Source organism: Bison bison, unplaced genomic scaffold (assembly GCF_000754665.1).
Source record: "Bison bison bison isolate TAMUID 2011002044 unplaced genomic scaffold, Bison_UMD1.0 scf7180017864307, whole genome shotgun sequence".
Lineage (NCBI taxonomy): Eukaryota > Metazoa > Chordata > Mammalia > Artiodactyla > Bovidae > Bison > Bison bison.
In genome coordinates, this window is record NW_011494879.1 from 4277856 (window position 1) to 4290337 (window position 12482).

Here is a 12482-nt window from a genome sequence, read left to right on the forward strand (position 1 = left end):
AGTGAAAGTGGAAGTTGTTCAGTCATGTCCAACTCTTTGCCACCCCATGGACTATACAGTCCATGGAATTCTCCAGGCCAGAAAACTGGAGTGGGTAGCCTTTCCCTTTTCCAGGTGGTCTTTCCAACTCAGGGATCGAACCCAGGTCTCCCACTTTGCAGGCGGATTCTTTACCAGCTAAGCCACAAGGGAAGCCCAAGAATACTGGAGTTGGTAGCCTATTTCTTCTCCAGCAGATCTTCCCAACCCAGGAATCGAACCTGGGTCTCCTGCACTGCAGGCGGATTCTTTACCACCTGAGCTATGAGATCAAGCTGGACTCAGTCTTCTAATTTTACATAAATGGCTCCTGCCCCAGCTTCAAAAATGATGAAGGGGGAAGTGAGTGCCTCCAGGAGCAGGGGGTGCAAAACCATTTGCCCCTTTGACTTCAACATCCTGTCTCTGGGAACTTGGCTCTCGGGGACCAGCTACAGGGATGATGCTGAAGCATCCAGGACAGACTGATCACTGGAGAAGCTGGACAGGACTACTTGCTCAGAGTTATTACAGAAAGGGTCACAGTCAGAGAGGAGGAAAAAGCAACACAAACACATAATTAAAAGAAAGATTTAAGGAATCCACAAAAATACCAAAGCTAAGTGAGCAGAAATGTATTGGGTTGCAAAGAAACTCCATGCAGTTCACACGTGCTAGTGATCTTGCCGTGCATTCAGGGGGTCTTTCATTGTGAGAGCTGCATTGGCCATTTTGGAAAGAGGAACCAATGGGCATCGTTGAGGGGTTTCCACTCTGCTCCACCAACAATGAACTACAAGCATGGTTGCACTTGCCCTGAGCAAGTCATACTGGTTCTGTGATTCCGTCTTCTCACCTACACAGGGCGTATAAGTGTTGCATAAGATTTTTGTAAGAATTAAATAAGAAGATACCTGTGAAAGTGCTTAGAATATGAAATGACTATAAATGTGAACAGACCAAAGTTCAAACCAAAGTGTTAGTACCTCAGTCGTGTCCGACTCTTTGTGACTCCATGGTCTGTAGCCCACCAGGATCCTCTGTCCCTGGGATTCTCCAGGCAAGAATACTTGAGTGGGTAGTCTTGTCTTCTCCAGGAAATCATCAAGACCCAGGGATCAAACCTGGGTCTCTTGCATTACAGGTGGATTCTTTACCGTCTGAACCACCACAGAAGCCTTGGTGTGTATGGATAAAAGTGTGAGTGAATTGAAGTCACTCAGTCGTGTCCTACTCTTTGCGACCCCATGGACTGTAGCCTACCATGCTCCTCTGTCCATGGGATTTTACAGGCAAGAGTACTGGAGTGGGTTGCCATTTCCTTCTCCAAAGGATCTTCCCAACCCAGGGATTGAATCTGGGTCTCCCACATTGTAGGTAGACGTTTTATGGTCCGAGACTACTATTGGCTAAAAGAAGTGTTTTTATTTAATTAAATAATAATAATTAACATTTTGACACTTTTCTATGTACCCAGGTTGCACAAAGAGCTTTTACCTAGTTCATCCTTCACAAAATAACTTTATGAGGAAAGAATGATTATTATGCCTCTTTTGGAAGAGGAAATTGACTTGCAGAGAATTTCAGTAACTCGCCAGCTAAGGAGTCCTAAGGATGCAGCCTCAAGAGTCAGTGGGGTTTAATCTACATTAGCTCAGTTGTGTCCAACTCTTTGCGACCCCATGGATGGTAGCCTACCAGGCTCTGCGATCCATGGGATTTTCCAGGCAAGAATACTGGAATGGGCTGCCATTTCCTTCTCTAGGGGATCTTCCTAACCCAGGGATTGAACCCGGGTTTCCTGCATTGCAGACAGACGCTTTACCATCTGAGCCACTAGGGAAGCCCTAGTAACCACACAGTAATATAAATAATAAGAAAAGGAGGAGGAGAACCAGAGGGAAACTTCACATATCGTCTCGTTTGATCCACATGAAAACCATATGAGGTAGGTATTGTCAAAGCCCCATTTCACAGATGAGAACATTGAGGAGTGAAAGAAGATGGGGTCTTTGGATACCACAAACAGTTTACCAGGCCTGTTTGAAAAGCAGCACAGGCAAGTGAACAGGAAAGTGGACTTTAGAGCCAGACTTCCTGGGTTCAGGTCCCAACTCTGACACTTTCTTGCTGCGCGACCTCAAGCAAGTCACTTCACCATCCTGTGCCTCAGTTTTCACATCTGAATAATAGGGACAACAATAGCACCAACGTCACACATGGTCGTGAGGATTAAACATGTGAATATGTGCTAAGTGCATGCTCCTTCAAGTATGATCTGCCCACAATCGCTACTGCCCTCCCAGTGACACCTGAGAGCTTGTTAGAATTATGGGGGCACCTTAGACCCCAGATTGGAGCCTGATCCTAGGAAATTTTTCTGCACATTGAGGAGAGCTCAGAGTGGTGCACAGGCTTCCCAGGTAGAGCTAGTGGTAAAGAACCCACCTGCCAATGCAGGAGATGTAAGAGACATGGGTTGATCCTTGAGTCCAGAAGATCCCCTGGAGGAGGGCGTGGCAACCCACTCCCATTCTTGTCTGGAGAATCCCATGGACAGAGGAGCCTGGTTGGCTATGCCCCACAGGGCCGCAAAGAGTTGGACACGACTGAAGAACTTAGCACACACACACACAGAGTGATGCATGGTAGGGCAATGTCAGCTGATGTCTTTATTCTCATTGGAGCTGATGACATGGAACATGAGTGAGGTGGGAGGGGCCAGGGCAATGAGCCTGGTGAAGTAAGTGGGGGTAAATTGTGACGGGCCCCACTCTGGGAACTTGGGTGCCATCCGAAAGGTCCCAGAGGCAAAGATGGAGCTCTGGAGGGCTGGGAGTGAAGCCATGGTCAAGATCACATTTCAAGGTTCTTTTACAGATAAAGACTCCAAACTAATGATCAAGCATTACATGAGCAAGTGTTGCTAGATTCTCTGCAAACCCAACTTGTGTGATTATCTGGATCCTCTGGAGGTCCTTGGGTCTCCCCAGGCACTGGGGGACACAGGCTTGCTCAGGCCTCGGACCCATGCTGGCTCACCAAGGGGCCACCAAAATGGAAGTGTCTCCTTTTTAGTCTTCCCCACGGGTGGGTCGGGACCTACAATTACGCAAATGAACCAATTCATGTGTTAAGTTGTTTTATAACTGGGAAACACAGTTTGAAAGTGGAGAATCCTTATTGGAAAATCAATTACTTTCTAAATAGAAAAAAACACTAGGTCCATCCCAGGAAAACCTGGCCCCTAAGATTCAGAACCTATTCCAAAAAAGTATCTGTGAGATTGTAATTCAATAATTGGGGTGTGTACATGGGGAAAACGGAGTATGATAACTGCTAGGAAGAAAGGCCAAAAGTCTGGGGTTTTTTGTTTATTTTTATTTTTTGTTGTTGTTGTTTTAATATGCCTGGATTGTTTTTACTAAGAACTAAAATTGGCAGGGGTGGTTCTCAAACTTGAGTGTGCATCACAATCTTCTGGTAACTTTCCCGACTCTCAAAGTTCCTGATTCCATGGATCTGGGTGGTACTCCATAACAGGCACCACAAATGGAATGGCTTTCAGCAGCAGAATTTGTTCATCTTTCAGACGCCAGAAACCTGACATCAAGGGTTTGCAGGGCTGAGGTGCCCCGGAGAAACTGTTGCATGCCTCTCCCCCAGCTGCTGGGCTTTGCTGACACCTCTGGTGCTGTGTGTCTTGACGATACACCCACCCAATCTCTGTCTTCAAGTTCACATGGCATTCATCCTGTCTGCATTTCTGTGTCTAAACGTCCCATTTTTATAAGGACACCAGCCATGTTGAATTCACCCAATTCACTGATCATCCAGGATGACCTCTTCGTAACCAGTTACACTTGCCATGACCCTATTTCCAGAGAAGGTCACATCCTGGGACTTAGGGCCCCAACATAAGGCATTTTAAACAGACACAGTTCAACCCACTTCTTGTTCAGTTGCTAAGTCATGTCAGACTCTTTGCAATCCCATGGACTGCAGCACGCCAGGCTTCCCTGTCCTTCACTATCTCCCGGAGCTTGCTCAAACTCACGTCCATTGAGTCAGTCATGCCATCCAACCATCTCATCCTCTGTTGCCCCCTTCTCCCACAAGAACTACCTTATCCTGTATATAACTCACAGCCCCCAATTTCTAACGAATCCAGATCACTGAAATAATGACCCATTGTGCATACCTTCCTTTCTTCTCTCTCTACTCAGCTTCCTCTAAATACGTATTTCTCTGCCATTGTGCCTTCCCTCCTGGACTCCTGCAAGTTCTCTGGGAATAAAGCCCTGGGCCTCCTCAGCAGGACCTTTCGGAGCAGAAGTTCCTCAATGCCCGTCTTTGTGAAGCCGGCTTTCACCAGCTCAGTGGTGCTTTGTCACTCGGAGCCCTTGGCCCTCCCAGGACCCCAGTGATCCGCAAACAGCAACTGCCTCCCTGATGCCTCTGTAAAGCTGGAAATCTGCGGTTACCATGGTTAATATTTCTGACTTGATTGGCACCACCAGTAATTGAACTGCAGTCTCTCAAGTGCAACACGCTCTATTCATTAGCTCCTATTGTGTTGGGCCATTGCATCAAACCACATTATTTTTTCTGCTTACAAAAATAAATAAATAAAAATGAAAAAAAAGAAAGGAAAGAAGAAAAGGCAGTCATGAATACAGTGCTGCGTTGCCATATGAGACGTTGCAGTTTTGCTTCGGGGGTGAAATCACTCTAGACGGAATTTCATGTTGTACCAGCTCTGGCCCCGTCAAGAATGGTGAGATGTAAAGTGAGAAATCTTAATTTCGGTGGCACAGTCACAGAGACTCAGAGCTAGGAGTCGGAACTAGCCGAGTCCCAGTGTTTGTGCCACGGAGGCAACTGCTGCTTGTTTACCCTACTGTCAGCGTATAGAACCGTCTCTGAATCCGTGTCTCCCGCACGTCTATTTATACCCTGCCCCCATCCCCAAGATTCCACAGAGCTTCTGTGAGCTTGCAGGAGTTTTTCCTTAAGGGATTAATGAAAAGTGCATGGATTTGTAACATTCTTGGCTGTATTATCTCAGGTTTCTATTTTTAATAATCAAGGCTGTGTTTTGTTTGTTTTTAAGTTGGAGACACTTCGGTTTTCTCACTGGCATTCCATGCTTTCCTTCTTTCTTTTTTTCCTCATTTACTTCACTACAATTCCTGGAGCTCTACTAATATCAGGCTGTATGTGTGCAAGTGCTTGGTGGCTCAGTCATGTCCGACTCTTCGCGACCCCATGAGCTGTAGCCCGACAGGCTCCTCTGTGCCTGGGATTCAACAGGTAAGAATACTGGAGTGGGTTGCCATTTCCTCCTCCAGGGGATCTTCCCAACCCAGGGATCGAACCTGCATCTCCTGTGTTGGTAGGAGGATTTTTTACTGCTGAGACACCAGGAAGCCCTTGAGAAAGAGTTTACAACATTAAAATTATATCCCTTCCTCTGCAAAAAAAAAAAAGAAAGAAAAAAGAAACTTTTAAAAACTCTTTTAAAGATTTTTTTATATGGACCATTTTTTTTAAAGTCTTTATTGAATTTGTTACATTATTGCTTCTGTTTTTATGCTGCTTTTTTTGGTCTTCGGCCTCTAGTTCCCCAGCCAGGAATCAAACACACACACCCCCGCATTGAAAGGCAAAGTCTTAACTGCTGGACCACCAGGGAAGCCCCGAGAGTTGACAGACTTAACATCAGTCACAGCCACCAGTTTGGTTTGTCCGGTGCCAGGTTAAAACTAGAGCTGATGTCAGGAGACCTCCCTGTGTTCTCTGTTTGCCTCAGGCTCCACCGCTCTCTGTCGCTTGACAGCTTCTTAGGCTGCTTCTCAGCTGCTCCTCCTGAAGGCAGTGAATTTTAACCCACCTACCTGGCCCTTCAGTCAGCTGAACACCAGCACTCTCCCCTTATCCCGCCTCCCTGTCAGCCACGCTACACTTGCTTGATTCCTTTCCACCGATCTCCAAGGCTGCTATTTCCTTTTCACAACCTCTGACACAAAACCATGTTTCCAGGCTTCCTCTTGCAAGGGAGGTTTTTGTTCCCGCCTCCATCCATCTAGACATGATCACTTGGCCATCCCAATGAAGTCTCTGTCCCTCTCTCGAACCCCTCTCTGTCATCTGGTCCACACCAGTTTGCTCAAATCAGCACCCCATAGCCTGGGACAGGCTGAGTCAATCTAAGGCAACAGGAAACTTCTGGTGCCCAGGCTGCCTCCGATCTCCTGGTGTATGTTGCTGTTCTTCCATTGCCCAGTCGTGCTGACTTCTTTGCAACCCCATGGACTGCAGCACTCCAGGGCTCCCTATCCCTTGTCACCTCCTGGAGTTTGTCTAAGTCCAAGTTCAGTGCACTGCTGATGCTGTCCAGCCATCTCATCCTCTGTCACCCTCTTCTGTGTCTACCCTCCATCTTCCCCAGCATCAGGGACTTTTCCAATGAGTCTGCTATTCACACCAGATGACCAAAACACTGGTGCTTCAATATGTTAAATAGCACTAAGTAGGAAGTCATCATGTGCTCAGTAAATGCTTTAAAATGATTGATCTGCATAATGAAGACTATAGATGGGACATAATCTGTTCTATAAAGCACCTCCCACCACAAAATGCAGCTGTCCCTCTGCTTGGCTACCTGGGACTCAGGGCTCTGTCGTGCTCAAAGTCCAAGGATGCTTGTGGAATCTTCCCCAAGGCCCTTTCCAGGCAAGTGTTGGGAAATGGGTAACTGACTCTCCAGGCCCTCCCAGCCAGCAGCATCTGTTGCACCACATCAGAGTGAAGTTACAGGAGGACCCAGGATGCTTCCGAGCACAACTCACACTCCAGCCCCAGCTCTCACCCCAGCAGGCTCCATCCTGCAGCCCAGACACGCTGTGTCCTGGCTCTGCCTTCACCTAACCTCAACACCCCCTTTCTCCTCTCTGGACGCCCCTGCCTGACTCCTGTTACAGGACTCTCCCCGGTTGCCACGTCTCTGAGAAGCTTTCCCTCAAGCTCCCTCACCCCAGCTGACCATCGCCGCCTCTGTGTGCCCCCTCCCCTAGCCCCTTGGACTTGTTTCTGGCGGGCACCCCCTCTATACAGTCAGGATAAGATTCACCACTTTGCCCTCCTCCTAAGAATCCCTCACACGTCACACCTGCTTATCCTTTTCCCTTGAATTCTGAATCACAAACACCCAACTGAGTCTTCAGTGGGAACCTGGGGATGGGTATGAGAGCACTGGGGTTCCAGAAAATCCCCTGAATCCCCCTGACATAAGCAGTCACTTACTTAAAGTTGCTGAGCTCAAGATCTAAAAATAGATGTCCACAAAATGCTGATTGTAGGGGATATGAACGCTATCCCGATGACTTCCTAAGGATTCTAAATAATCATGAAATATTCCTTTCCAGTGAAGTCACTCAGTAGTGTCCAACTCTTTGCCACCCCATGGACTGTAGCCCACCAGGCTCCTCCATCTGTGAGATTTTCCAGGCAAGAGTACTGGACTGGGTTGCCATTTCCTTCTCCAGGGGATCTTCCTGACCCAGAGATTGAACCCAGGTCTCCCACACTGCAGGCTGATGCTTTACCATCTGAGCCACCAAGGAAGTCCATCTCTTTCCAGGTAGACATTTAATGAATTTCCATTTTACTCAAAGTTAGAACTTAAAGCAATGTTCAGTTTGCAGTGAAGACTATAAATCACAATTTGTAATGCATTCTACAATGAATTATTCTTTAATAAGCTACTTTGCTCACATTTGCACTCTGGGAAAGGAAATGAGGCTTGATGGATGAGGGTGGAGGGCCGGCTTGGGGGCCAGACCTTGGCAAGGCGTGTCCCTACCCTTTCCACCCTTGACCTTGCCGTCATCCTGTAGGGCTGCGTGTCATTGGGAAGTCACTCGGGACCTTGCAATCTGGAGGCTGGGCTCGCTCCCGCACCTTTTTGCAGACATTTCTGGGGCTCTGTGTTTGCTGTGTGCTCGGCGAGCAGCCTGGGAGCAGCAAACATGTTGAGAAAACTTGAGCGGCTGGTCTTTTCTATTTAAGGGAATCTCAAAGCACACGCCATAAATTATCCTCTCCTCGGTTTCTTACTCACACGAGGAGTCCTGAGCCAACCCTGGCCGTAGCTGGTGGCAGCGCTGGTACACAGACGGGACCAGGACGGCCACCCACCCAGCGTGGGGCTTGCCGGCGCTCTGCAACCTCCTCCACCTGTGTGGTAGATGGCACGTGGATCTCAAACACTTTTTAAAAAATAAAAGCATATTTAGAGTTTCCAGGATATCAAATTTTGCATTTCCCTCCAATCTCCCCAGGTCCATTTCTCTACAAAGAGCTATTTACCTTTATTCTTCATATCTCTGCCTCTGGACAAGTGCCCACAAACAGTCCTTTAGAGGATTTTATTATTTTTTGGAAAAAAAAAAAAGAATGCAAACAATTTTTAAGCAAACAGAGAATTCGTCTGGCTCCGACATCTCTCATCTGCACCCTGGAGTGCTTGGGGTTAATATCTCATGAAGCCACAAAACAGCCACCCCCGGGGTGTGCTGACCCTTCCAGATCTCCCCCTCCTCCCAGGAAAGACCCTTCCAGAACCCCATGGGGCACAGGATCCCACAGAGTTCTTTTCCTGACCTTCGGCTTTCTTTCCCATTGGCCAAAGCTTCCCCCACACAAATAGCTGCATCTTAAGAATAGAACAAAATTCTTGTCCTCGGCTTGACACACTAAACTACTGGCAGGGATGTATTCTCGGGGCAGCTTTTTAAAGTCTGTCTGCAAACAGCACCAAGATTAAAGGCGGCTCCGGAGTGGGGATGAAGCAGTTCTGCAGCCCGAGAGGACCACAGCCTGGGCTGCTCACACGTCAGGAGGTCTAGACAGTGGCCCTTCTAATTCTGGAAGCGCAGGCAATAGGTTAAGCCAACGAACGGGAAGATGGCAGCCCCATCTATTGTGGACACAACTGAGTAAGTGAGATATATTTATGAATTCAAGACTGCTTAGTCATTCAGTAAAATCAGAATTAAAAAATCCCAGCCAGAAATAGTCCTATAATTTCTCCTTTTAAGTTACGGGGTTTTATATAACGTATACAAATGAAATCTGTCTTACAAAGCGAGAAGAGATTCTATGCATTTAATTAGCAAAAGCACTTTGTCGTGGATCAGACACAGAGAGACGGGGGTCTACTTTTGGAGGTCGGTGTCCCGAGGTGCCTCACGCGTGATCCTGTTGCTGACTTCATTAGAATTTAGGGATACTTCTGTCTTGGCCTGACATCATTTCCAGATGCATCCTGGGTGTGATTTAAAAATGGTTAAGGAGAACGGCTTTCCTGCCCACACTTGTGCTCATGGTGACAGCACATATGTTAACTCTTCCCAGTTTTAGACGAGAGTAGGTGAACTTGTACTTACTGCTGGCCAGAGTCTGTGAATTTTTTTTAGCAATTGATCTAAGAATTATCTTCTTAGAGTTGCACAATACTTCTGCAGGTAGGAAGAGTACCAGTCTATAATTTTACACCCAAAGAGAATTTTTACCTTAAAATAAAAATCATCATTGTGAATATACAATGGAATATTATGCAGCCAATAAAATGAGGTTTATAAAAGGAGGTGTGTCAATTTATATTTTAAATGTTAAGAAAAAATTGAATATATAAAGCAATAGGAAAATGCAAAATATTCCGTAAATATACACACTTGAAATTATTTTATATATAAAGAACTGTATAATTTTTATGTGAAATTATATGTGTATATTTCTAACTGTCTAACTATACATATAAACAGTGACTATGTCTACTAGGAAAACCAGGGTTACTTTTACTTTTAAATATGTTTAAAAGTAAATTTATATGTATAAAAATATGTTCTTATAGTTTCTGAATTTTTATAAGGATATCTTATTTTTTAAACAACAAAAAGATCTCATTTCAAATAAAATATATTTATCTCTGATATCTCACTTTCAATAAAGAAACAAAGCAAAATTTCCCAGTCCTCTAATTCTCAGGATATTTTTTTTTTCCAAATAGCAATCCACAGGGAACAGAAGGGAGAGCTATTTCCCAAGAGGCTTGAAATGCTTTCTTCCCCATGACTTATGACTTTTAAAATTACACTACAAAATATAGCACCTGGAGGCAGAGACAATGGAAGCTTCCATGGCCATTAAAATAAAATTTTCCTTCTCCACATTCTACTATATTTTAGTACATTAAAAGCACCTACTATAAATTAATTGATGTTGAAAAGTGAAGTCTCAGCGAATCCAACATAAAATCAAAACTGATAGGCGCCTCTCAGGAGCTCTGCGCCTGGGAAAGTGAAGGTGTAAATATGCAGAAGTGGGCACCCATGTCTAAGGGCCTGCTTGCTATAATACATCATTTTTGCTCTTGATTTTTTTTAAATCAAATCGATGCTGGAGAAGACTCTTGAGAGTCCCTTGGACAGTAAAGAGATCAAACCAGTCAACCCTAAAGGAAATCAACCCTGACCATTCATGGGAAGGACTGATGCTGAAGCTCTAATACTTTGGCCACCTGACACAAAGAGCCAACCCATTGGAAAAGACCCTGCAGCTGGCAAAGATTGAAGGCAAAAGGAGAAGGGGATGACAGAGGATGAAATGGTTAGATAGCATCACTGACTGAATAGACATGAGTTTGCGCAAACTCCAGGAGATTGTGGAGGACAGAAGAGCCTGGCATGCTGCAATCCATGTGGTCATAGAGTTGGACTTGACAAGGACTGAACAGCAACAACATTTGTTTACTTTAGAAGGTAGATGTTCCCTAAGGATCTGAACAAATTAACTAGTTGCATCAAATGTACACATCTTGGCTTAACCCCAGCTCCTCTTGCTTGTTTTCCCTGGTTTCCGGATAACAGCCTCAAATCTGTGACCTGTGTGTGTTCTTTCGTTTTGCTTTTCGTTCTTGGGAAAGTGTCCCAGACGCAAAGTGCAGCCTACAGTATAGCCCAGCCTGCAGAATCTGACCCACTGTCCTCTTGGTCCCCAGTTGTGATGGCTCGGGTTGCCACTCTGGCCTCTTCTGGCTGCATCTGTTGTAATTCACCATCAACTGGAAGGAAGGAAATTGAGACAGGAAGAAGGAACAATGAGCACACGCTGCAATTTTCACAACACACCAGCAGTAATGTTGTAACATACAGCTCAACAGTGGAATTCAGTGGTTCTGAACGCTCAAGTACGGTGGAGAACAAGACCTGTACTTAGTGAAAAGTGAAGTGAAAGTGAAAGTCACTCAGTCGTGTCCGACTCTTTGCAACCCCATGGATTATACAATCCATAGAATTCTCTAGGCCATAACACTGGAGTAGGTAGCCGTTCCCTTCTCCAGGGGATCTTCCCAACCCAGGGATCAAACCCAGGTCTCCCACATTACGGGTGGATTCTTTACCAGCTGAGCCACAAGGGAAGCCCAAGAATACTGGAGGGATAACCTATTCCTTCTCCAGGAGATCTTCCCGACCCAGGAATCAAACCAGGGTCTCCTGCGTTGCGGGCTGAGTCTTTACCAACTGAGCTATTGGGAAAGCCCCTGATCTGTACTTAAAGAGCTGGCAAATAGTCAACTTAGTGCACCCATGACCTTGAGCAACCTGGGTTCTCAATACTGACGTGTTGAATGAACAAGCAAATAGAAGAACAAATGTGTAAATAAATGAGAGCAGATAGTATTTGAGAAAAATCCAGGGGATTTTTTTCCTCATACGTTTTTTGACAAAGTTCTTTATATGTCTGTTGGGAAGTCTTTTTCTAATTTTTTTAAGTAAATGTCTTTTATTTCAAACCATGGGCCATAAAGAAACTTCAAATGGACCACTGAAAACCATATAGCCATAGAGTATTGATATCATTATATATAAAGTTTTCCCTCTTTTTAAAAGTATGTTACTTTCATTATAAAAATAATACCTATCTATGTAAAAAATTATTGGAAATGTAAAAAGAGAAAGAAAGAAGAAAAATCATCTTTGGGTACTTTGGTCCTTTTTTCTTCTTCTTTTTTTTTTTTTGGTGTATAATGTTGTGTTGGGCTTCCCAAGTGGCACTAGTGGTAAAGAATCTACCTGCCAATTCAGGAGACACAAGAGATGCCAATTTCGATCCCTGGGTTGGGAAGACCCCTGGAGAAGGAAAATGGCAATCTACTCCAGTATTCTTGCCTGGAAAATTCCAAGGGCAGAGGAGCCTAGCAGGCTACAGTCCATGGGGTTGTGAAGAGACAGACATGACTGAGTGACTGAGCACACACACATAATGTTGTGTTAGTTTCTACTGTACAACAAAGTGAATCAGCCATGAAATTAAAAGACTCTTACTCCTTGGAAGGAAAGTTATGACCAACCTAGATAGCATGTTCAAAAGCAGAGATATTACTTTGCCAACAAAGGTCC